The sequence below is a fragment of the Dipodomys merriami genome, unplaced genomic scaffold (assembly GCF_024711535.1).
Source record: "Dipodomys merriami isolate MVZ:Mamm:240054 unplaced genomic scaffold, mDipMer1.0.p SCAF_21, whole genome shotgun sequence".
Taxonomy (NCBI): Eukaryota; Metazoa; Chordata; class Mammalia; order Rodentia; family Heteromyidae; genus Dipodomys; species Dipodomys merriami.
This window is the reverse complement of record NW_027203493.1, coordinates 12,534,221-12,557,103: the sequence shown is the minus strand read 5'-3', so window position 1 is coordinate 12,557,103 and position 22,883 is coordinate 12,534,221. Positions and strand designations below refer to the sequence as shown.

General features: G+C 38.8%; 1 protein-coding gene across 10 annotated transcripts in view; it reads right to left on the bottom strand.

Moving 5' to 3' along the window:
- Positions 1-22,883, bottom strand: part of Lrrc4c (leucine rich repeat containing 4C) — a 1,099,028-nt gene that overhangs the window by 151,060 nt on the left and 925,085 nt on the right. Inside the window, exon 2 of one of the 10 annotated variants that reach the window (XM_070032552.1) lies at positions 5,283-5,371. The exons of the other annotated variants lie outside the window; for them this stretch is intronic. The gene's annotated coding sequence lies outside the window, so the exon portion shown is untranslated. The remainder of the gene's footprint in view (positions 1-5,282; positions 5,372-22,883) is intronic. 10 annotated transcript variants of the gene reach the window in all.

Below are 22,883 nucleotides of genomic sequence, written 5' to 3'. Positions count from 1 at the left end.
ATTATTGAGGATGATGGAGGACAGACTCATTCTTTTTTGGAATTGGAATAAAATAATAGCCCACCTATTATGCCAAATTTGATTTTTGTATCAACAGCATACTTAATCTTAGCCCTTAGTAAGTAGTTTATGAAAACTCATTAATTAAGTCATAACTGAATTACTATATGATCTTAATGAGCAGTACCTTATTTCATATATTAATGCTATTTTGATGAAGTTGGACATAATTTTTTTTATTAAGAATTTGCTTAAACTTAACATAGAGCTCCCCTATGACTGAGCAATCCCAATCCTGGACATTTACCCAAATGACCACAAACAAGGCCACACTAAAGCTACCAGCACAACCATGTGCATTACAGTATTATTTACAATAACTAAGATATGTAACCAACCTAGATGCCCCCAATAGATGAAAGAATCAAGAAAATGTGATATATATATATATATATATATATATATATATATATATATATATAATGGAATTCTATGCTTTTTCCAGAAAGACTGACATTGCCCCATTCGTAAGGAAATGGAAAGACCTGGAAAAAATTATATTATGCAAAGTAAGCCAGGCCCAAAGAAAAGTAGGTTGCATTGCAACCTCATTTGCAATAACTAGAATATGTCTATGATATTCTTAGCAGGGGATCACAATATCCCAATCACTAAGTGCATATATAATGAAGTATATCAAAATGAACTCCAAGAATTGGAAACAAGAGGTTCTTGTTATGTCCTATATGCAGTTATTTCTATTTTTTTCTTTCTGTTTTAGTTATCTGCACCCTTTGTTTTGCATATAAGCTTATCTGATCAATGGAAGGGAAAGGGAATCACAGAAACAGTAGGAGAAAGGATGAACTAATGCACCAATGATTCTCACTAGACACTATGTTGGAGATGAACTTTGCAACTTGGGGGGAAGAGGAGTGGGGAGGGATAAGTGGGAAGAAATAAGGGATGGGACAACAGTGCTTAAAATGAAATGTACTCAGTACTACGTAAATATTAGTGTCTCAGTTATGTTTATGCATTAGGTTTGCTTCGAAGAGGGTAGACATAAACTTAAAAAGAAAGTAGGGATGCATAGAATGAAGTTCAATGGAAATAATCCAAGGTTTGCATACTAGAAAAAGTGAACGACTCACTGCTATCCACAGGAACATATTTAACATTCTACACTTATTGGCTTTCTGCTTCATAAACTCCCTGCTTCAAATCTTTGTTGTTTTCCCTGCTTTCTTCCTGCTGGAGACGAAATTACATATGGACAGCAAGTCAATGAGAGGAAAGATAATTCAATCCTTCATGAAAGTGGCACAGAGTTTCTTAGTGACTAAAACACCCTTTACCCTTGTGCCAGGGAACACTGGAAAAGACAAGAACACCTTTTTGAGTGTGGGGTGGCGTCTTCATCTTGCATGCTACCCTCCCATGTGGTAAAAGCACAAGCTATGCTCTAAAATATAAGCTCTGCTCTTGGTTTGGTTATCCACTTGAGGCTATCTTTTCACAATGAGAAATGAAGTCTATGAACGACCGTAACCAATGGCACCTCAGAGTGAGAGAAAAGGCCGTAAGATTGCATTGCACTACAGACCTTCAAGAACCTTTGGGAAAAAATGTCAGAATGTACACTAAATTGAATACAAAGGAAACTGTTGTGATTCTGAGTTTACATTCAGAGACATTCTGTGCAACTCACACCTGCATACTTCATCTGACTTCATACACAGAGCTGTACAATTCTTTGAGGAATTCTGGATGCATTATATCCCTTTAAGCGTATGTTAAAAAAATGAACATGGGGAGACACTGAAAATATAAACAAGCATTCCTTCAAAGAAATGGTTTTAAAAAACATGGCTTTAAATACCTGACATTGGGGGACACATCTGGAGAGTCTCTTTAAGCCCATGGTACTAAACATGGGCTGTATACACTTCTGTCTCAGTTGTAGAGCTTCTTAAACCAATTCATAGGCATACGTCCTTCCTGGGGAGTTTGGATTGGCAGGTGGGGAAGCCAAATGGATAATTTCAAATTTCTTTCGGAGAGTCTGATACACCATCAGAAATGAGAACCACTGGTTTAGTCTCTAGGAAGAATCACTTGGGTACCTTGCATTTTGGCTCCTGCTGTCCTCCTTGTAAAAGTTGATTTGAATTCCATACTTGTCAGCTTTCACTTTCTGAAGGAGGAAGCGAATATTAATTCTTAAAGGCTCTGTATTTGAGGTAGAACCTTTGTTTCCAGGCCTCAAATAGGATTATTCTGAATTTATTTAAAATCAACAGCCTAGAGACTTTTTTTTTAGTCTCAGCCCAGCTGTATGCTCCTCATGCTCCTCATGCTATAAAAATGAGATGCAATAGGCTGAACGTGTATAGCATGCCTATAATTGCAGCTACATAAGAAGAAGTGGTAGGAGGACCAATAGGTTAAGGCTAGCTGGGGCAAAGATTGAGAGACTCTATTTCCTACTTATCAAGGGGTTCTGTTTTCTCTTGTCCTAGTTCTCTTCTTTGTCCTACTTTGTTAAATAACTCTTTGGTAAATTTAGGAAAAGTACAAATGGAAGAGCTAGGATTTGGCTCAAATGATTTGCCTAGCATATAGGAGACCTTGGGTTTGATCCCCAGTAAAATACACATGCACGTGCATGTACACATGCATATGTGTGCACATGCATGCACATGTGTGCATTTGCACACACACATACACACACACATAACCAGTACAAATGAATCCCAGCAATAAAATCAACATATATCTCAGTTTAGACTATACAATGAGTGTATTGACTGGAAGAATCATGAAAAGAAACCACTGAGACTGAATTTTCATGAGTCCATTCCCTGTTGTGCATAATGAGTTGCACACTTCTTTATGTAGCCATAGAATTAAATGGATATTCTTGTTCCTATTTACTGAGTTTGTCACTAGGCTTATTTACCATTATCCACAATTATGATGAGGTAAGCAACATTCAAGAAGTTTAAGTCCTTAAGAAAGGTACTAGGCTGCTAGCATGAAATTGTGACTCGGTTCAAGTTCTTTTTCACTTGATACTTGCTTTTCATTGCTCCACTGTCACAGTCCAAACAGAAAACCACATCCACTCTACAGCAATGAAAAAAATGAAGCCAGCTCATGTGCCTTGTTCTTTCTCTTTTATGTGACCTGGGGTCTATTTTAATAAGTATTCTAGAGGGAATAATAATTTTCTCCAGGTCATTAAGTAGTGATATGCAGTCTTGTTTTTTTTCTTTCCAGATAAACACAATGGGAAGTAAATTTCTCATTCTGCTTCTTCTCCAGTAATAAAGGATCCATAGATAGCAATTGGGACAATTAACAACCCTTACATTTAGGAGCAGATCTTTCAATGCTAGCCTAAGCTATCTCTTTTTAGAACCTGGAATTCCTTCTTGGAATCTATTTTGACTAGAGGAAGCACAGGACAAAAAGAAGTTGGATTACTCCCATTGGAAACTTCCAAGGTTAATCTAACATTTCCCCTGAAAGACTACTGAGTATTCTACCTCCCATTTGGGTGGACCATCAGTTTTCTGATGTGTGTTTCTCAGAGGTGATGAGGGGAGGGTTCATATCTTCAGGTCAGAACGTAAGTCATTTTTTTTTCTATTATGAGAGCTACAGATATCCAATTCAGTAAAAGGAAGCACTTTATTTTTTTTAGTTATAAGAACATATTAATATCTAAGAAGCTTTTAAAACAAAGATATAGTTGTGTGTATGTGTGTGTGTGTGTGTGTGTGTGTGTGTGTGTGTGTGTACCAGTCTGTGACCAAATTACCTCTTTTCATGATACCAATAATTTTTAATTAGGTCCCACTGTATCATTTTAACTTAATTATCATCTTGAAATATCTTCACACATAGTCCCATTCTAAGACACCAAGAGAAGTTGGGTAAGGAACTCTAACTAAGAATTTGGGGGGAGGGGTGGGAGGGTCACTCATGGGGCTTGAACTCAGGAACTGGGCACTATCCCTCAGCTCTTTTGCTTAATGCTAACACCCTAACATTTTGAACCATAATGCCACTTCTGATTTTTGAGTAGTTAGTTGGAGATAAGAGTCCCACAGGGACTTTTCTGGCCAGGCTGGCTGCGAACCTCATTCCTCAGATCTCAGACTCTTTTTTTGTTGTTATTAAGTTCTTTTTTAATTGTGAAAATACCATACAGAGGGGTTACAACTACATGAGCAAGGTAATAAATATATTTCTTATCAAGCATAGTTGCCTCCTCCTTTGCTTCCCCTTATATCCCTGCCCATCGCCTCCGCTCCCCGCCCCCCCCATAAAGTTGTAAAGTTCATTTTTCTTTTTTTGGGGGGGGGTCAGGTCGTGGGGCCTGAACTCTGGGTCTGGACGCTGTCCCTCAGCTCTTCAGCTCAAGGCTAGCGCTCTACCACTTGAGCCACAGTGCCACTTCCAGCTTTTTTCTTTTTGCTTATGTGGTGCTGAGGAATCGAACCCAGGGCCTCAGGCATGCAAGGCAAGCACTCTACCACTGAGCCACTTTCCCAGCCCCAATAAAGTTTGTTTTTCAACATAACGTGATCTCAGACTCTTGAGTAGCTAGGATTACAGGCTTGAGCCACTGGTGTCTGGCTAGTAAGACACACTTGAGACACACTTTAGTCTATATGACTCTCTTTCTCTATAAACAGAGCAATTGTCTCTTTTTAACCCAAGTAATATCTCTCATAATGAGGCAGAAGTGAGAGGAAGAGAATGTAGGGGGCATTGACTTTTATTTTCACAGTTGTTCTTTGCACAGTTGATCAGAAGCTGGAAATTCAATACACAAAGATTTCCACTACTACTGGTTTCCAGCTGCAGCTCACCAGATAGATCATTGACTGTTCATAGGCAGAACACTGTTGAGCGTTATCATGCGTATCTGATGCATCTGATCACAGGAATGTTTACAAACAATCTGTAAGCCAGCCCTGATTTCTTTTGGACTTCTCATTTCTCAACTAGGTAGGTGGAGGGGGAAAGCTAGGCACATGGACTTTTAAGCACACACTGTACCTGGGGTTATAAGAGTTCTAAAGCTTGAATTTCTGTGCTTTTCAGAAATCCAAAGAGACTTGCATATACTGGGAATAGTTGAACAAGAATGTTAAGTATCCCAAAAGAATCGCATGAATACCTCCCGTCTTAACTACTCAGACATAGTTTCTAACTAAGGAAAAGTAACTTCCATATTAAGCCACAGCCAATCCTCAAAGCCCCTGTACCTTCCAGCAGGGAATAAATCTGAATATCCTCATAAAGTCAACGTTTGCAGTTTCCTCTGTTTTAACATTGGTTTCCATCCTTTTGACAGCTGTGAATGGGGGAGAAACAACAGAGGGGCTATGTTTTACAAATCAGGAAAGACAGCTCCGGAATCCTGTTTTTTTTGTTGTTGTTGCTGTTTGTCTGTTTGTTTTTTCCTTGCTTGCTTTCACAGAACACAAAGGTAGGGAGTAGAGAGTTAAATTTCTTCCAGTACTAAAGTTTAAACTCAGTGTAAGGAGGGAGGATTGCAAAACTAGCCTACTTGGATGGTGGTTATCATGCCCCAGAGCAAAACATGTCATCATGCTTGCGCTGTTCTGAAGTAGGAGATCAGCTGGGCTGAGACAGCCTCAACAATCATAAGCTTTACATTTTTCCTGCCAACTAGTACTTCCACCGTGGTATTTCTTCTCATCTTTACGTTTTTCACTGGATATGACACTCTAGCCCTTGGGGTTCATCAGCCCCAGGTGTAGACCAGCATTTCTGAAGGTGGTGGGGACACCCAAATATATCTTAGGGATGAACTTTTTATGGGTGATATAATGGTGGCAGATTGATATGCAATGGGCATCCAAAGATTCACCTGGTCAGCTCATTTCAGACCCAGGGAGTCATACAGTCACATTTTGTTCTACTGCATCCTACAATTTGATAAAATAAAGAATGAACTGCCAGTGAGCAGGTGAACTTCTATCATGTCCCACTCACTCTTTTATGAAAATGATTCCAGTCAAGGAAAGTTTGGTTCTATTGCCAGGGCTTCTTTCAGAAAAAAAAAAAAAAAATTAGCGTGAGACACTAAAAGATTATAGAGGTCCCTCTTCAGTTTGGAAAGCAAGAAAGCACAGCTGAACTCATGAGTTTCCAGAGAGAGAAGAGGTTTTCATTCATAGAAGTTGCATGAGAAAATCAAAGTAGCAATGGGATTACCTTGCCCATGTAATTGTAACCCCTCTGTATGGTATTTTCACAATAAAAAAAATAAAAAAATAAAACAAAATAAAAGTAGTAATGGGAAAACACTTTGAGATTTCCATAAGAAAAAGAATATTTGGGCAACATTTTTTTTTCTTCATGGCCTAACAAAAATATCAGATTCACTCACCAACTGTGGAACACTATGAGTCTTATCCTGTAGATCTCAAGGAAGTAGACTCAATATATGCCTGGGAATATAATGGATTCAAATGCTCTATGATGTAACCATGTCTAAATGGCTGATTCAAACTGAAACTTATGAAAAGTCTACAGGAGCCATGAATACATGGTCCAAGAAAACTAATTCTACATGTTACCCTCCCTTTAGCAAAGATTAATGGAAAAGATTCTATAAACTCTCAAAAAAAAATCTGAAAAGTTACATGTATGGAGTGAGAAGGTGAAAGTCTCAAGGTTTTCATTAAGCATTTAATGGTATGCAACCTCCAAGGAAAGTAAAATTTACCCAAGAGCTATTCAACTGTTAATGCATTAAAGAGTAAAATATTTGCTAACAAGAAATCATAATTTTGGTGAAATGTCTTCATTTGGTTCAGGCCTCAACCAGAAATGATTGTAGAGAAACATGAGCCTTACTCTACAAGTATTAATTAAATTATTCAAACTCATGAACAGGAGGTAAAAATATGATTCATTCTCTTTTATTTTGTCCCTGTGAAAGATGCTAAATCCATTATTGCTGTAGCAGGGCATGATAATTTATCTTTCAAAAACAGTTCTGAAAATAAAAATTCAAGTTCCTGACTCAAATTTGAAAGGGAAAATGCAGACAAGAATAAAATGTTTATCCTACAAAATTAAGAAGCATGAGGGAAGGGATAGGTAGGGGAGGGGTGGGCGAGAATATTGTAAGAGGTAGCATTGACCAATATTGTATTCATAAGCTGCTTTGTTAAATGGCAATTCCTCTTAGAACTACTTAAAGACAACAATAAAAAGATAAAAGCAAAAAAAATCAATGTACATTTATATTTCTCTTCTGTAACAGACAAACCATAGGTTTTAGAATGTATCACATTTCCTTTGACCTCACAGTTATTTAGGGGTAGAAACCTGCTAACTAACCAATATTACTGCATGAATGAGATTATTTTATCAGTTAGTATATGGTCCGTATACAGAAAGATGCCAGGAACTAAAATTTATCAACAAAAACTTTCCACATTGAAAATTTGCTCACGTGCCTGAGCAAATTGTCTTAAGTTTTTAAATCAGGCTGTGTGTGTGTGTGTGTGTGTGTGTGTGTGTGTGTGTGTGTGTGTGTGTGTGTGTGTGTGTGTGTGTGTGTGTGTGTGTATTTTTGCCTGTCCTGGGGCTTGAACTCAAGGTCTGAGCACTGCCCCTGAGCCTCTTTGTGCTCGATGCTAACAGTCTACCAGGTGAGCCACAGTGCCACTTCCAGCTTTTTTGAGTAGTTTATTGGAGATAAGAATCTCATGGGGACTTTTCTGCCCCAGCTGGCTTTGAACCACCATCCTCATATCTCAGCCTCACGAATAGCTAGGATTATAGGTGTGAGCACCGGTGCCTGCCTCAGGCTATATTATTAAGGAAGAGTTAAAACAATAGTATCTGAGTTTTGTGATTCTGAAACATTTCATTGACTAAAGAACAATTATATTACACTTAATTGTGACTATTATTTTATTCCTTTTATAAGTCCTACTGAAAGAAATGTGAACTATCTTCATTACATTCTTATCTCCCACAGTTTATTTCTATTTCAATTACAATATAGTAACTAGTGAAGAACAATATTGGAAGTAGAATTCAGAACTCCTACCTAAACTGCTCTCTACCAAGGAACATTAATATCTGTGTGTGTGTGTGTGTGTGTGTGTGTGTGTATGTGTGTTTGTATGTGTGTATGTGTTATACATTTCTTTCACTCTCTGCATCTCTGGTATTTGTCGGGCTCTGTCTCTCAGAATACATTTACCAAACACAAAGTTTTGAGGTATAAAAAGTAGAGTTCATTGGTTAATTAAGGAAAATATTAAGTAAAAATGAAATGCTACTTTGATAGAAACTAGTTCCTTCAGTTTTACTAGCCCAATCATACTTTTTCAATGGGATTAAAACTCAGAAGAGCATCTGAACATGCAAATTTCCAAAATAAGTTTGATGGTACATTTAGACAAAATAATTTACTAAGCTATAAAAAGGAATGGTTTACTGAAATTATACTATATTAGATTTTTGCTTTAAGTGACTTCCAGCTTTAAGTATTCACTATTTCATTTCTGTATTTTCAACATTGATGAACTATGATTTATCAAAGATATATACAAGAAAATATGTCTTGCTTCCTACTTAGTCAAAGCTAGAATCATAGCAGGAGGAGAGGTAGATAAACATTTACAATGATTAACTTTGTGATATGTGACATGGTAGAGGGTTCTATGTTACATGCCACTGATCAAGACTGCAATGGGAAGATAAGGTCAATGTATTCCAATAACCATTTCATACAATGAAGCAAACTATCTCAAGGTGACAAGAGTAAATTCTGGGCTTTATAAACACTGGCACAAAGTATACAATCCATAGAAAATTCCGGGGCCACATACTTAATACAATATTTTATTTATTTATTTATTTATTTTTTAATTTGGGGCCAGGATGCTGACCCTTTTTACCCTTTTAGAACTTTACCACTTGAGCTACAGCTCCACTTCCTGCTTTTGGGTGGCTAATTTGATGTAAGAGTCTCAAACTTTCCTGCCGTGGCTGGCGTCAAACCACAATGCTCAGATCTCATACTCTTGAGTAGCTAGGATTTTCCTGAGCTACTGGTGTCTGGCCAAGACTTCCCTTTTAATCCAGTTACTTTAGATAAATAAATTAATTACTTGCATAAGTTCCCCCCAAAAATCCCTTCAGAATGACTGCTAGTGTGTAATCAACCATGTTCCACTCTATTTTACCACATACATAGAAGGGTTTTATTAGTTAGAAACTATTTTCAGGGTTTTAAAGAACTCATGAATTCCACATAAATAAAAAACATCATCTGCAAAATTTAAATACATGTCCACCACTATCCTCATCCACAACTTATGCGTATCATTCAGTAAAATGAAGAACATAACAACAAAAATTGTTGCCTGAAAATAAAAAAGATTTTACACCAATAAATTTCCTGACAACAAATCGATGGCTTGGATATGTGGAGTGTGAAACCCTAAGATCATGTCTTATCTGGGAAATTTTGGATGTAAATGTTGTGAAATGTACATATTTCTCTAGGTGTGGTCTCTTCCTCTCCCCAGATGGAGGAGGATAGGGTGGGAACATTTTAACACTGAGAACCTATTGCTTAGATGTCATTATATCCATGAATAATTCTCCATGTCTATCAAAAGTATAGTTCTAGTTGCAAACTGGGGAAAAGAGAAGAACAAGAAATGACCTTGGGCCAGGGTCACAAAGAATATAATTTCCTATCAGATCGGTCCCTTGGCTGTTTCCCAGATTCATGACTACTTCTGAGAAACAGCAAGATAGATGTGCAGTATGGGAAGTCAAAGGAGCGTTCCAGGGAGGGGAATATTTCCCGTCAAGCCTGCGGTCATAACCAGGGCTTCCCTTTTAATGAGTTAATAGAAACATCAAACCAAGTGCTGAATCAATGAATTCACCTACTTAATTTCGTAGTTAATTACTAGAAGCAAGTCTGAAATTAAGTGCTTACCCTGCGGAATACTCACACATGTGCGTGTGTCACACACACACACACACACACACACACACACACACACACACACACACACACACACACACGGCACTGCAATGTGGGGAAGGATTTAGTTAGCCATAGATAGAAGGAAAGAAATACATTTGGCAAGCATGGTGAAAAAGGAAGCAGAGGAGGGGCTGGGAGACAGAAGGAAAGGAAATAAGATATCAGGATATGTAAGAGGGGAACAAGAAAAACGTATTTCCATTCTCCATGGCAAAGATAGTCTTATTATCTGCAAATAGTTCTATGAAATGCTGCAGACTCATCTTACACAACTAAAAAGACTACTGGAGAACAATATTCTGAATGAGCTCTTCATGCACAGAAACAGAAAGTTCAGGAAAGTGAGGCAACTTGCTTAGAGCCTTATGGCCAGAGACTAGAAAAATCAGACCCGGAACCTGAAATTTGACACTGGCATTCAGTGTGGGAAATGGTAATTCCAGAGAAATATTGGGGAACCTAGTGTGGCAAAAAGCCCACATTTCCTATTTTACACTCAACCACCTGCCCCAAGTGTTTTCTACCAGGTTTATGGCAGTTTCCTACACCACTGAAGAGAATGTTCAACATGGGGTCACTTGTCCTGACTTCTAAAGATGCATTTGTCCAAATAATAACATTAGGAGAAAAATTTAATATTATCTAGTATCATAACCACTCACCGTGAAGAAAGGGAATTTTTGACACAATTAAAAAATATGGATGACTCTCTTCAACTGCCTTTTCATTTCAGAGAAACTTAGTATGGTTCACTTCTTTCCCCCCTCCTTGTTCTGAAGAAGACAATCGCATCCTTGCATACAGAGCCTGGCTTTGGTAAGGGAGCACAGAATACCTAGAGCTGTGAATTCCTGCGATCTAGAAAGCAACTTTCTAAAGGGGACCTTGGTAGGAAACTTAGCAAAACAGTTCATTTTATTTCAAAGAAGATATACTGTCAAGTGAGTTCTCCTAATGAAGAAGGTTGCCTGGTGCCAAGTAGCATGTATTAGAGAAGCGAATGAAAATCTAATTACAGCCAAAGCAATGCTTCCATTTTAAATTTCACTTTCTTTATTTTGTTGGTTTGATTAAGATTAGCAGTTGGGCTGCTGGGGCATGGCTGAGCTGGGAAGATCATAGCTTTAAAGCCAGCATGGCAGAAGAATCTGTGAGACTCCTATCTTCTAGTAACTAATAAAGAAGACAAGGAGAGGTGTGCACCAAGTAGTAAAAGTGCCATCCTTGAGCAGAAAAGCCAAGCAAGGGTGTGAGGGCCTGAGTTCAAGTCTTAGTACTGACAAAAACAAATAAAGGGGCTTTAAAGTTGGAAGCATGTTTTTCAATGATGAAGTCTATATAGAACATATTCATATACTTACACACACACACACACACACACACACACACACACACACACGGAAGGCTTGGTGGAAAGAACCCAGCTGTCCAGAAGTCAAGAGGCTGACTGACCTCAGAAAACATTCATACCAAGTTAGGAAATAAATACGGAGACAAACAGCCCATGCAAACTAGGATAGAACCAATGGGAAAAACAAAAGGTCCAGCCAAGAAATACACAGGGGAACTGAAGGAAGAGCTTAGAGATAGAGGACCTTGGAGGCAATCCAAGATGTGTAGATTGGAATCTATTTCACAAGGAGGGGTCTGCTGGTAGCACTAAAGCAGTGACTTTCAAAGATAAAATTAACTGGTGATAAGGAAGGGCTGAAGGAGAAATATGAATCAGGCTGTGCTTAGAGTTATCTGGGACTAGTAAGTGCTAAAAGTCTGAATTAAGGCAGGAAAGGGGAATATTCTAGAGACCACATTAAGCAAGAGCCTCTTTTCCTTTGTCAGCCAGAAGGGACACGAAGCAGTAGGCCAGAATTGTAGGATATGAATATTAGCAAGCCTTTCCCCCATCCTCCTTTTAACAAAACTCTTTAGATTTGGGAAGCTAAAGCCAACACTGATATTAATGTCATTTTATATTCTTTGCAGAGAAGATTTTGGGTCAAATTCAGAGTAGGGAATAAGAAGAATAATTCTCTGATGTCATTCCATAGCCTGAATCTAAAGCTTCAATGTGCAGGTCTTTCTCTTGGACTTTGAAAACAGAGCAAGAGAAGTGGCACACATCTTTAGAAGACACTTCAAGAGAAGCCGTGAGGGAATTAGAATACTGCGATAAAAGCGTGGGAATTGTGTGTGTGTGTGTGTGTGTGTGTGTGTGTGTGTGTGTGTGTGTGTGTGTGTGTGTGTGTGTGTGTGTACAGTGAGGAAGTATTTGTCCTTATTCCCTAGGCTTCTTCAGTTTGCTACTGTCTTTCATTATTTTGTGGTGTCCATATGATAAGGCAATATGCTTAAAGATACAGAGAGATGGCACAGGCAAGCCATGTCTCCATCTGATCCAATATCCAGATGAACTGAGAATGGTAATTTTGTTTTATATCTTCTTTGGTAACACAGTATACCCTGTGTTCCAGAACTACATCGCCTATGTCTCTTCTATGTACAAACTCAATGTAAAAAAGGGCAGAGAATCATGGAAGATCCAGGTGCTGGTGGCTCAAGCCAGTAAATCCTAGCTACTCAGGAGTCTGAGATTTGAGGATCACCAGTAGAAGGCAATCTAGAAAGTAAAGTCTTTGAGAGATTCTTACCTTCAATTAACAGCAAAAAAGCGACAAGTTGAGCTATGGCTTGAGGGGTAGAGCACTAGCCTTGCATGAATAAAGCTTAGAAACAGAAAGAAGAGGAAGGCCCTGAATTCAAGCCCCAGTACTAGCATGCAGGCACACACACCACCCCTACCCTACCCTACCCCCACCCCTAGGCATACACAGACCCATGGAAGAAAGAGCCCTGTGTCCATTTCCCATTACGTTTTGTGATGATAAGATATGGTAAGTATGTGGGTCAGACTTAGATATTCCTTCTTAAGGACAAACAGCTGTGAACTTCTAATAGCCACACAGATATTGAAAGGGTAAGTTTCCAGGAAAAACTGGGATATGAAGTGTCTTTTTGCTTCTCACTAGCGTCAGGGACACCTTATAGCTCACCATGGCTTATGCGTGCGGCTCACAAAATGGTCAATAGGTTTAAATTAAGTGCTGCAGGGAAAACTTTACTTTCAAATAATCAAGAGTTGTGACTGAGTAGCTGCCCTGTCCTAACTCAGAATTTGCAAAATACTGTCACAGAATGTATAGCAATCAGTAAACATGTTGATGCTGATGCTATTACAAGGCTTAGAAAGGTACAGTGAGATACATCACGCAATTGTTCTTACTGTGGTAAGAACAATTGTGGTAAGAGAAATCTACCCCACCAATAGCTTTTCTGAAAAGCATACAGATGTAGTTTAATTGTGAATTTTAAGCATTCCATCCTATAAACACCAATTATGTATCCATAGTGCTTTTAGAATGGTACTCATCACCACCAGAGCTGCAAAAGAGAGCATCCTAGTCTTGTAACTGGGTGAAAAGTTGTTATGTGACTTCAATATAGTTTCTCAACAAATATTTCATCCAAAGTCTAGAAAATGAATTCCTCTATTTCTGTGTCTCAGAAGAAGCAAAAGACTTTATGAACAGAGAAGATGGAGCAATTAGGCACATGTTATACCACTGACCAGGCCTCTGAACTGACCAATTAGATGGAATCGAAGCACACCCATGCTCCATGCAGGTGACCAGGTGTGTGGGTCTCTGAGACGGTTTAAATGACTTTTCCCAGTGAACTGAGGAATTGAATTTACTGAAGAATATTCTTTTGTTCTTGATTTTTATTTCTTCATTCTCAGGCAAGCCTGAAGGATTGCTTTCAAAGAGAAAGGATTTGTTTCTTCAAGATGAGTGGAACAATGCAAGAGTAACATAAATGTAGATGGAGTTGCTCCCCTTATATCTAGATAGGGAGAGCCAGATATCTTGCAGGGAGAACAAAACTCCCCAGAGGGTCACTTAAAATTTCAATAGCCATGTACAATATATCCTTGCAGAGAAATACAAACAAAAATTAAACCTTGTGACATTATGAGGAAACAGCAATTTGCCCTCCTCACTGTGTACTAGCAGACACAGAAGGTACTTGTGATTTTTCTTCTCTCCATTACTTAATTCCTGACATCTCTCAATAGTCCCTCAATTCCTTTTGAGGGTACACTTAATCTTCAGGTTTATTCTTTCGAAGCCAATTATAAACTGTAGATACAGCACATGATCTATGCTGGCCTAGTCAGTTTAGATGTCAGTATGATCTCTTTGCAGGGTTTGTCTTCCTTTGGTGGGTGATTGAAGAAAAGAAAGGCTGACAATGAAAATTACCTATTCAAGAAGACCAAGACAATAAAATTACAGAGAAAATCAGGCATGCTTTTCTGCGGCATCATGAACACCTAGATCCAACTAGAGCTGAACTTCATATACTGCAAGACTTTTCAGTGACTTGAGTCATTCATTTTGCTCACTGTAATTACATGGTTTTCCCTCTTATTTCTAGTCTAACTCGTTACTAATAAGACATATCAAAGTTCGCTGGTCCTCCTACACACAAAAGTCTGTAATATGGATGAATCGAATCCCAAATCTCAAGTAAAAAGCCAAAAAGTTTATCTTATTAATCCAATCAATTCCACTTTCCAAACTATAAAGCCATACAGGAGACACCAGGAATCTGATAAATTTAGAAACTTATATTTTAGTGCCTTTTTTTCCTTTTTCTAAAAAAAAAAAAATAGATGTTCACTTAATTACCTTTCACTCTTTTCTTCCCAAGGTTCTGGCCCAGTGGTTAATTCACAATCCTCTTGTAAGAAAGACGCTCCTTACACTTTTCCAAATATTTAGCAACATGTAAAGTGCCCTCCTCAAGACATTTGATGCAGTAACATCTCATCCCAAGTCTGTACTATGACTACCTCCCATAGTACAGACAAGCCTGGTGAGGTTCCAGAGACTAACTTGTTCAAAAACACAGATCTAAGATGTGACATCTCTCATGTTGGTCAAGCTGCTGTGTCTGTGCTTTCATTCCACCAACCCTTAGAATCCTGGGCTGCTCGGAATAAGATAAAAGCCCAGCATCTAACCTATAGTGATCACTATGAGGCAGCCAATGGGAGAGGAGATGGGAGTTAGGCTTTGACAGATAATGATGTTAAGATCTTCAGTACGTGAATCTGAAATACAGGAAAGAGCTCCTCTCTATGCACGAACACAAAGGGCACTGATGACTATCCTGGCTCTGAACTACCCATCCTCCCTTTGAAGTGTTCATCTTGGAGTATTCCTTGAGAAGCCTAGGTAGGGTTCCCATACCAGCCCTGGTCTAAAAATGCCATGTGGGTGTCCATCCTCACTGGCTGCCCACCAAGGATGCGGAAAATTCTTAAATTTGCTCTCCACAAACCCTTGGGGATGTGCTGTGCCTCGTCCCTGGCTGGACTGAAAGGCCCAGAGGAGCCTAACAATGAACAGTAGACAGAGAGCAATGGGACCTAAGCCTTCAATACAGACAGAGCCTCTGTCCCTTCTTGGCTGCAGCGAACAGCAGCAGGGTTGGACCTGAAGTGATGGCACGGTGCCGACAAAGCACTTTGGCACATGCCGGGATGTGAAAGGCTCTAATGAGACCCATTTCACAATTCAGTGGCCACGTGCATTAAGCAGGCAAAGATTTCTTCCTAACATTCTTGTGATAGATTCTATGTTCCAGGTCTGTGACATGGTCCCCCTAACCAGCCCACTTAGGCCTAGATCTCATTCCTCTTGCCTTGGCAGTGAAATAGACTGCTGACAGTGAGAGAGAGAGAGAGAGAGAGAGAGAGAGAGACAGAGACAGAGACAGAGACAGAGACAGAGACAGAGACAGAGACAGAGACAGAGACAGAGACAGAGACAGAGACAGAGACAGAGACAGAGACAGAGAGACAGACAGAGAGACAGACAGAGAGACAGACAGAGAGACAGACAGAGAGAGGAGGTAGTATTCTAGCTTTAGAGAGATAGGAGGTACACACATTCCCCTCAGGATCTGCAGGAACCTTCCAGAGACCAGTGATGCATGCTAATCCTTTCTATTGGTTGAGAAAGTGGGATCCTTCATAGTCAAGCCATTGTTCTTTCTAATTGTCAGAGACTGCTGCTCTGCACTTGCCTGGAGCGATCCAATTAACATATCACCACAACACCAACCATTATAATATGTTCCGGTCTCCTACCAACAAGGGAAAGTCCCAACCCTACTTCCATCCACTGCTTCCATCTCATTAGGTCTTTAATATAGATAAACAGACTGGGGAAAACAGAAACCTGGAAAGAAGACTCTATGTGCGACTCACTTTTGCACTACTAGAGACCTCATGGAGTTGGACTAGAGGGCTGAGTGGAGGGGAAATAAGAACAAAAGGAAGAAGGAGAGGAAAGAGGGGACTGGGAAGGGAAGGACTAGGAATGAAGACAAGCTGGAATGGAGGGAGGAGGAGAGGGAGAGGGAATGGCTGCTTGCTGCTTTGGGGAATTGAAAAACATGTAACTTCTGCTGGAAACTATTGCCATGGCAACCTTCAAACAATACAGAGAAAGCCTTCATAGTTCCATTCCTGCCTTCCTGAGCACCACTGTGGAGATGTTAACTCTTTTAAGAGAGGCTTCTGATTTTCTGTGTTTTCTGTGAGTAAAAATCAGAAGCATCTGGATCTCTACTTAGGATTCCTCTGAACTGATTTACCCACACAGAGACCGACTCTGACCCCGGTTGAAGCGATAGGTCAGCGAACAGACCTATCCATAACCTTTTGCCTATATTAGAAATGCGAGGCGGGATTATGCCTCTCTTTATTTTCTTTCCAGGCTTGATGGTTCCATTGCTCACAACAGTTTGTTTTTGGAAAAAAAATCAGCATATTCTGAAATATAGCTGGAATCCAACTAGAAACTTTTCAGGAGAAATGTATCTTTACCTTTTCAAACACATGCATCTTAGTTAGAAATTCCATGTTAGAGCTGTGTGTGTGTGTTTTGTGTGTGTGTGTATGTGTGTGTGTGTGTATGTGTGTGTGTGTGTGTGTGTGTGTGTGTGTGTGTGTGTGTGTCTCAAATCACAGAACACTTGCCAAGCAAGTATAAGGTTCTCAGGAGTGGAGGAGAGGAAACAGAGATGGGAAGGGAGAAAAGAAGAGACAGACAGAGAGAGGCTAGGGGAGAGAAGGGAGGAATAAGAGAGATAGGCGAGGAAGAAATTTCCATACCTTATTAATTGAAGTTCCTACCATCAGTATCAAACTACTAATTACAAGAAAACATGCCTCTTACCCAAAAAATGAGTGCCTTAGTTCTACAGTTCTTAGATAAACGAATATCATTGACAATAGGATATCCATTAACACATCACAAATAAATCAATCCATTTGTCTTAGGCAACCCCACATGTACAACAGATGAGGACTGTAGGAGAAATCAGGAGAGAAACTTTTTTTTTTCATTTTTAATCTATGAACTTCCATAGTTTTCCATGCATCCTTTAACAACAAATAGAATAAATATAAAATGAGGTGGCTGAATTCTCTCACATTCCTCACTATTTATTACTTGGTAAAAATAGATGAGATAAAACAAGTAGGCTGTGCACAAGAAAAGTGTACAGTCTCAGCAGCTTGTAGCTTAGCAAGAACCAAGAACTAAAGTCATCATTGGCTGCTCCAAATATATCTTTTCCTTTGCCTAACTTCCAGATCATCAAGCTTTATGGGGAGGCTTGGAATAGTGAAGACATAATTGCTCTGGAAGGTCCTAGAATTAAAACTTGTTGAGAAGATGAAAAGAAATAGAATTTAAAAGCTCTAGGACTATTACTACTAATGACCTCATAACAAATGCCATTACTACATATTAATAACAGTTATCTTTAGGTGGAAAGAAATCATAAAGAAAATCTCTTTAAAAACAGAAAGGAAACATTCCAGCAGTCACATTGATCTTCAAAGATTGCAGAGTAAAATTAAACCACAATGAAATAGTATCTTATCATTTAGCAATCTATGGCTCCTCAGGAGTAAATGAGGAAGAATGATTTTGAAACATAAAGTCAAAGCAACATATTTGAGAATGTGTGGCTGAATCTCATGAAACCGGAAGTTCATGGATTATGAAAAATGACTGCAACTCACCACTTTCAAGACAAGAAATAGCATTTTTATGAAGATCTTTTAAGACATGAATCATTTTGGATAGGTTTGTGTGAAGGCATTTCTCAATCCTCAAGATTGAAATTTAGTCTGAGAGTCCTTGAGGAGTAGGAAGATACTCCACGTTACTGTGACAATGATGTAATACAACTCTAAAGGCCTTCTTGATTTTTGTGAGCAGTGGCCCTTTATGACTGATGCCAATAAGGACTGCATATTAAAAAAAAAACACTGCAGGGGCTGTGAAGGTGGCTCAGTGGTAGAGCACTTGCCTTGCATGCCTGAGGCCCTTGGCTCGATTCCTCAGCACCACATAAGCAAAAAGGAAAAAGCAGAAATGGCATGGAAGTGGCACTGTGGCTCAAGTGGTAGAGCGCTAGCCTTGAGCTGAAGAGCTGAGGGACAGCGCCCAGACCCAGAGTTCAGGCCCCACGACCAGACCCCCCCCCCAAAAAAAAAACTGCAGTGAGCTCCTTAGCAAATATAAATTAAAACATAAATTTAGCATTGATTTTTATGGATTTATTTTATAAAATGGGATCCTCAAACATGGGAATTATGAATAGGTCAAAAGCTATGCAGAAATCATACTTGGACTTACAAAATTCCATGAGGAAATTAAAGCACTTTTGCCTGTGTTCTTCAATTTATATCAGCTCATGGCAATATTGTTCCTTTAGTGTATTTTAAGACATGATGATCAACAAGTCCATGTTTTCAAATAGTAAAAAATAGTGTAACAATTTGCAATGTGTGCTTTTGTGTCTGTTTTTTTTTAATGCAAAGGAGATTTGAACTGTGCATCCCTTGCAAAAAAAATAGTACAAGTTAAACCTCGTGGTAAATCTATAGAGAAAATAATGACTTGCATGATGAACAAATGTTTTCAGTCTAAACATAGCTTGGACTAGTTCATCCATTCACAGTTTCTAACAAAATACACTGGAATTTTAGATGCAGGAAATGACAATGAGGTGCAAATCCAACAGAAGTCATAACCTAGCAGTCTTTAACCAAGTAAGTCGATACATTAGTCTGATGAGGGCTACACAGATGTATGGACTCAATCCTCAGGTACAGAACATGGGGATACTCTGTGGATCTAGAAGAACTGGCCATGATTCTCCCAGAGGAGACCTGTTGCCCCGAGACTTGATATGTAAGCATACCTTGGGCCAATAAAGCTTCTCTCAAAAAAGTTTGAGTCAAAGCTAGCCTGGCATATCTCCAGAGGAATGAAACATTTAATATAGTGGAGAGAAAAGAGAGGGCATGAATAAACTAACCAGACTCTATTCTCAAGAGAAGACTACAGATTTTATTCTATAAATATATTTACAGCATCTAGAGGAAAAGATGTTCAGCTTTTTCTTGGGATGATACTTCTGGTGAAAGAATGAATTATGGGTAATGTTGAAGAAAAGTTGGCATTATGAGAAAAACTGGTTAAAGACATCTAAGAGGGAATGATGGAGTCTGGACCTAGAGAGTTAGTAGGACAGACAAAAGGTGAATTTACAATTTGATTTTGTAATAGACTGGGTAGGGAGTAGATTAAATAGTTGGAAGGATGATAGGAAACAACAAACAGGCCCATTATAGTTTTTCAAGGATCTTGATGGTGGTGGAGCTTTAGGAGTCGTGAACCTATACCAGGTGGTTAGGAGTTGAGTTTCATCTCTCAAAACAAATTTGCCTCACATCTCCTACCAATACAGAGTCAGGGGGAAAGCCCTCATCATTTAAGGAACAAGCAAACAGGAAGACCAAATGAAATTAATAAAGGAAGTAATCAATGAAAATGAATAATGGATGTGACCAAGGAGCAATGACTCAAATCTCTGGAAATCTTCAGTGATCTAGACATGGTGGAAAAGTATCATGTGCTAGAAGAGGACCATAAAGAGGACAATGGAGTATTGGGTGGGCACCACTAGGAGCCCAGTGCGATGTAAGATATTATGTCATACACACATCTGGTTAGTCCAAACTCAATAGTATTAGCCTTATTTGTAATGCCATTCTGAATTGTCAGATAATTTAATAGCTGTTTGCAGAATGTTTTCTTTCCTATTATTACTTACATATGTTAGATGAGCTACAGCAATTTCTTCTTGATCTTTCTTAGAAGTTGCTCCTTTCTTACTTAGAGGTACTTTTGGAGATCACTGAGGACTGGCAGAAAGACATAAGGTGTGTGACCTAAACCAGCTGGAGAGCTCTTGTTTCAGGAAGTAGGATGGGGAGAAAATAGGAAACTCTTAAGCCTCAGTTGAAGACCATATGACACTGAACTGCCATATAGATAAGCCAGCGAGTATGAGCTTACTGATTTTGATCTTGAGTCTTAAGTCAGGAGACAAGTAGCACCTAATCTAGTTACCGGATAATCATACATGGAATAAGTAGCCTCTTCATGTTCCCTTCTACTGAGGATTAAAGAGAAAATGTAGGTTCTATCCTGAACATATATCTTGGCTCATATCAAATGGACAATAATGGTAGTTATTATTGTTACGATATATGTTAAAGTGCCCAGAATTCTTGAGAGATAATATAACTCTACACCAAAACTGAAAAAAAAGATTAACCTTAAATAAGTTTTTAATTATTTTTAGATGTCATTATAATTCATGAACATAGAAAAATATTGTCATATTACCTACTTTGATAGCAAATTTGGCAAAAATAAATCATTGAATACTCAATACATACAATGCAAGGCACAATCCATTAAAATTTCCATTTCTCTCTAAAAATATCCCTTATTTCCAAGAAAATAAACTATTAGTTATTATTGTGTACTATGCATCTTAAGTCTCTTAAAATAATCACACATACACACACACACACACACACACACACACACACACACACACACACACACATACAAGATAGCCAATCTTAAATCTGAGAAAACTGAGATTTAAGAAAATTAATTTACAACTTAGAACCCACTAACTAGCAAGTGATAAAATGAAATTGGATCCAATGTTTGCCTATTACAAAATGCAAAATAGATCTTCCCTTCTACCCACATCTCCACTGCAGGAACCCAAGTCCACAAGTCTCTCCTGATACTTGGATTTCCCACATACATTTTAGTAACTAGTTTCCTGAGATCAGGTCTTCCATGTTTGTAATTCCTAGGTATTAGAACCCTAAGTCATCAACTTTGAACACAGAATCCTAAATCTTAGTATCTAAAGCAACCTTCACTTTTAACCTTTACATAATAGAGGAATCTTTTGGGGCTGGGAAGGTGGCTCAGTGGTAGAGCGCTTGCCTTGCATGCCTGAGGCCCTGGGTTCAATTCCTCAGCACCACATAAGCAAAAAGAAAAAAGCCAGAAGTGGTGCTGTGGCTCAAGTGGTAGAGTGCTAGCCTTGAGCTGAAGAGCTGAGGGACAGTGCCCAGGCCCAGTGTTCAGGCCCCATGACGGGAAATGCCCCCCCCCCCCCCAAAAAAAAATGGAGGAATCTTTCAGACCTAGGAAGGTGGGGTCTGTCTATGTTACAAAGTGCCAGAGTCCATTAGTGAAAATCCTAAAAATAAGAAAAGTATGTAAGATCATATAACATTCAGATCTCAGCATTTCCATCATAAAGAAGCTATGCTATGGTTCTCTGTGTGCGTGGTTCGCATTCATTCACTGGTAATTCTCACTAAGCTTCTATAGATTCTCAGTAGGAACCTTCTTGTGTACCTGTGTGTGCCCACATGTGTGTGCTTACACAAAAGTATGTGCCTGTATTTGAGCATTTTAGACAGAGCAGCTCCTAATCAAGAAGGTATCATTCTTGTCTGCATCCTGTGTGTCAGGTATTTGTTCCTTTGGGGTGCTGAGGATGTAGCAGAGCACAAAATAAAGTCCTTGGCCTCAGAAAAATGTGTTCTAAGCACATTGTCCCAGCCATAGGATCTGCCTAACTGAATTTCAGCTGTCACATTTACATTTCTCGAGAGAAATCACTTTGAAGAAAACAGGATTGCAGCAGCTCTTCATCCCCTCCAGAGCCTCCGAAGACACCACTTACAAACCATTAATTTTTGTGCCTATATTTTGAAGTATTTGACAAGCTAACCAAAGCACACATGGACACAATGGATATTTTACACAATGTGTGGAGTATATATTCCTCCAGCCTTTGCTACAGGAAATTATATTCACTAAGACAAATTATATTCACGAAGGCAAGTTATATCCTACATTCACTAAGGCAAACTATATTCACCAAGGCAAGTATCTATCTGTGTATCGATCCAAACTTAATCCTGTCTATATATTTTCCCTTTGTATAATCTCTGCCAGAGTCAAGGAGGATTAGCAGTTTTTCTTCAATAGACACTCTACCTGTTTTTTGTTTTGTTTTGTTTTCCGTATTATTTTTTATTTTTTTGACAAACTGTGCATTACCCAAACTGAAATCAGAGGTCAAGTTCAACGTGCAGTTACCTAATGCTTGCAGTGTATGACACATGAAATCTGATTTTAGCCTCCAAGTAGTCAGTTCAATGTCATTATGATTACATCTGTCTTCAGAATCAGAGCAGTTAAATGGTGTATATAACAAAACAATCTAGGGAAAAGTTGTTTGCAAATCACTTGAGATGTTAGAGTTCAAGTTTTAC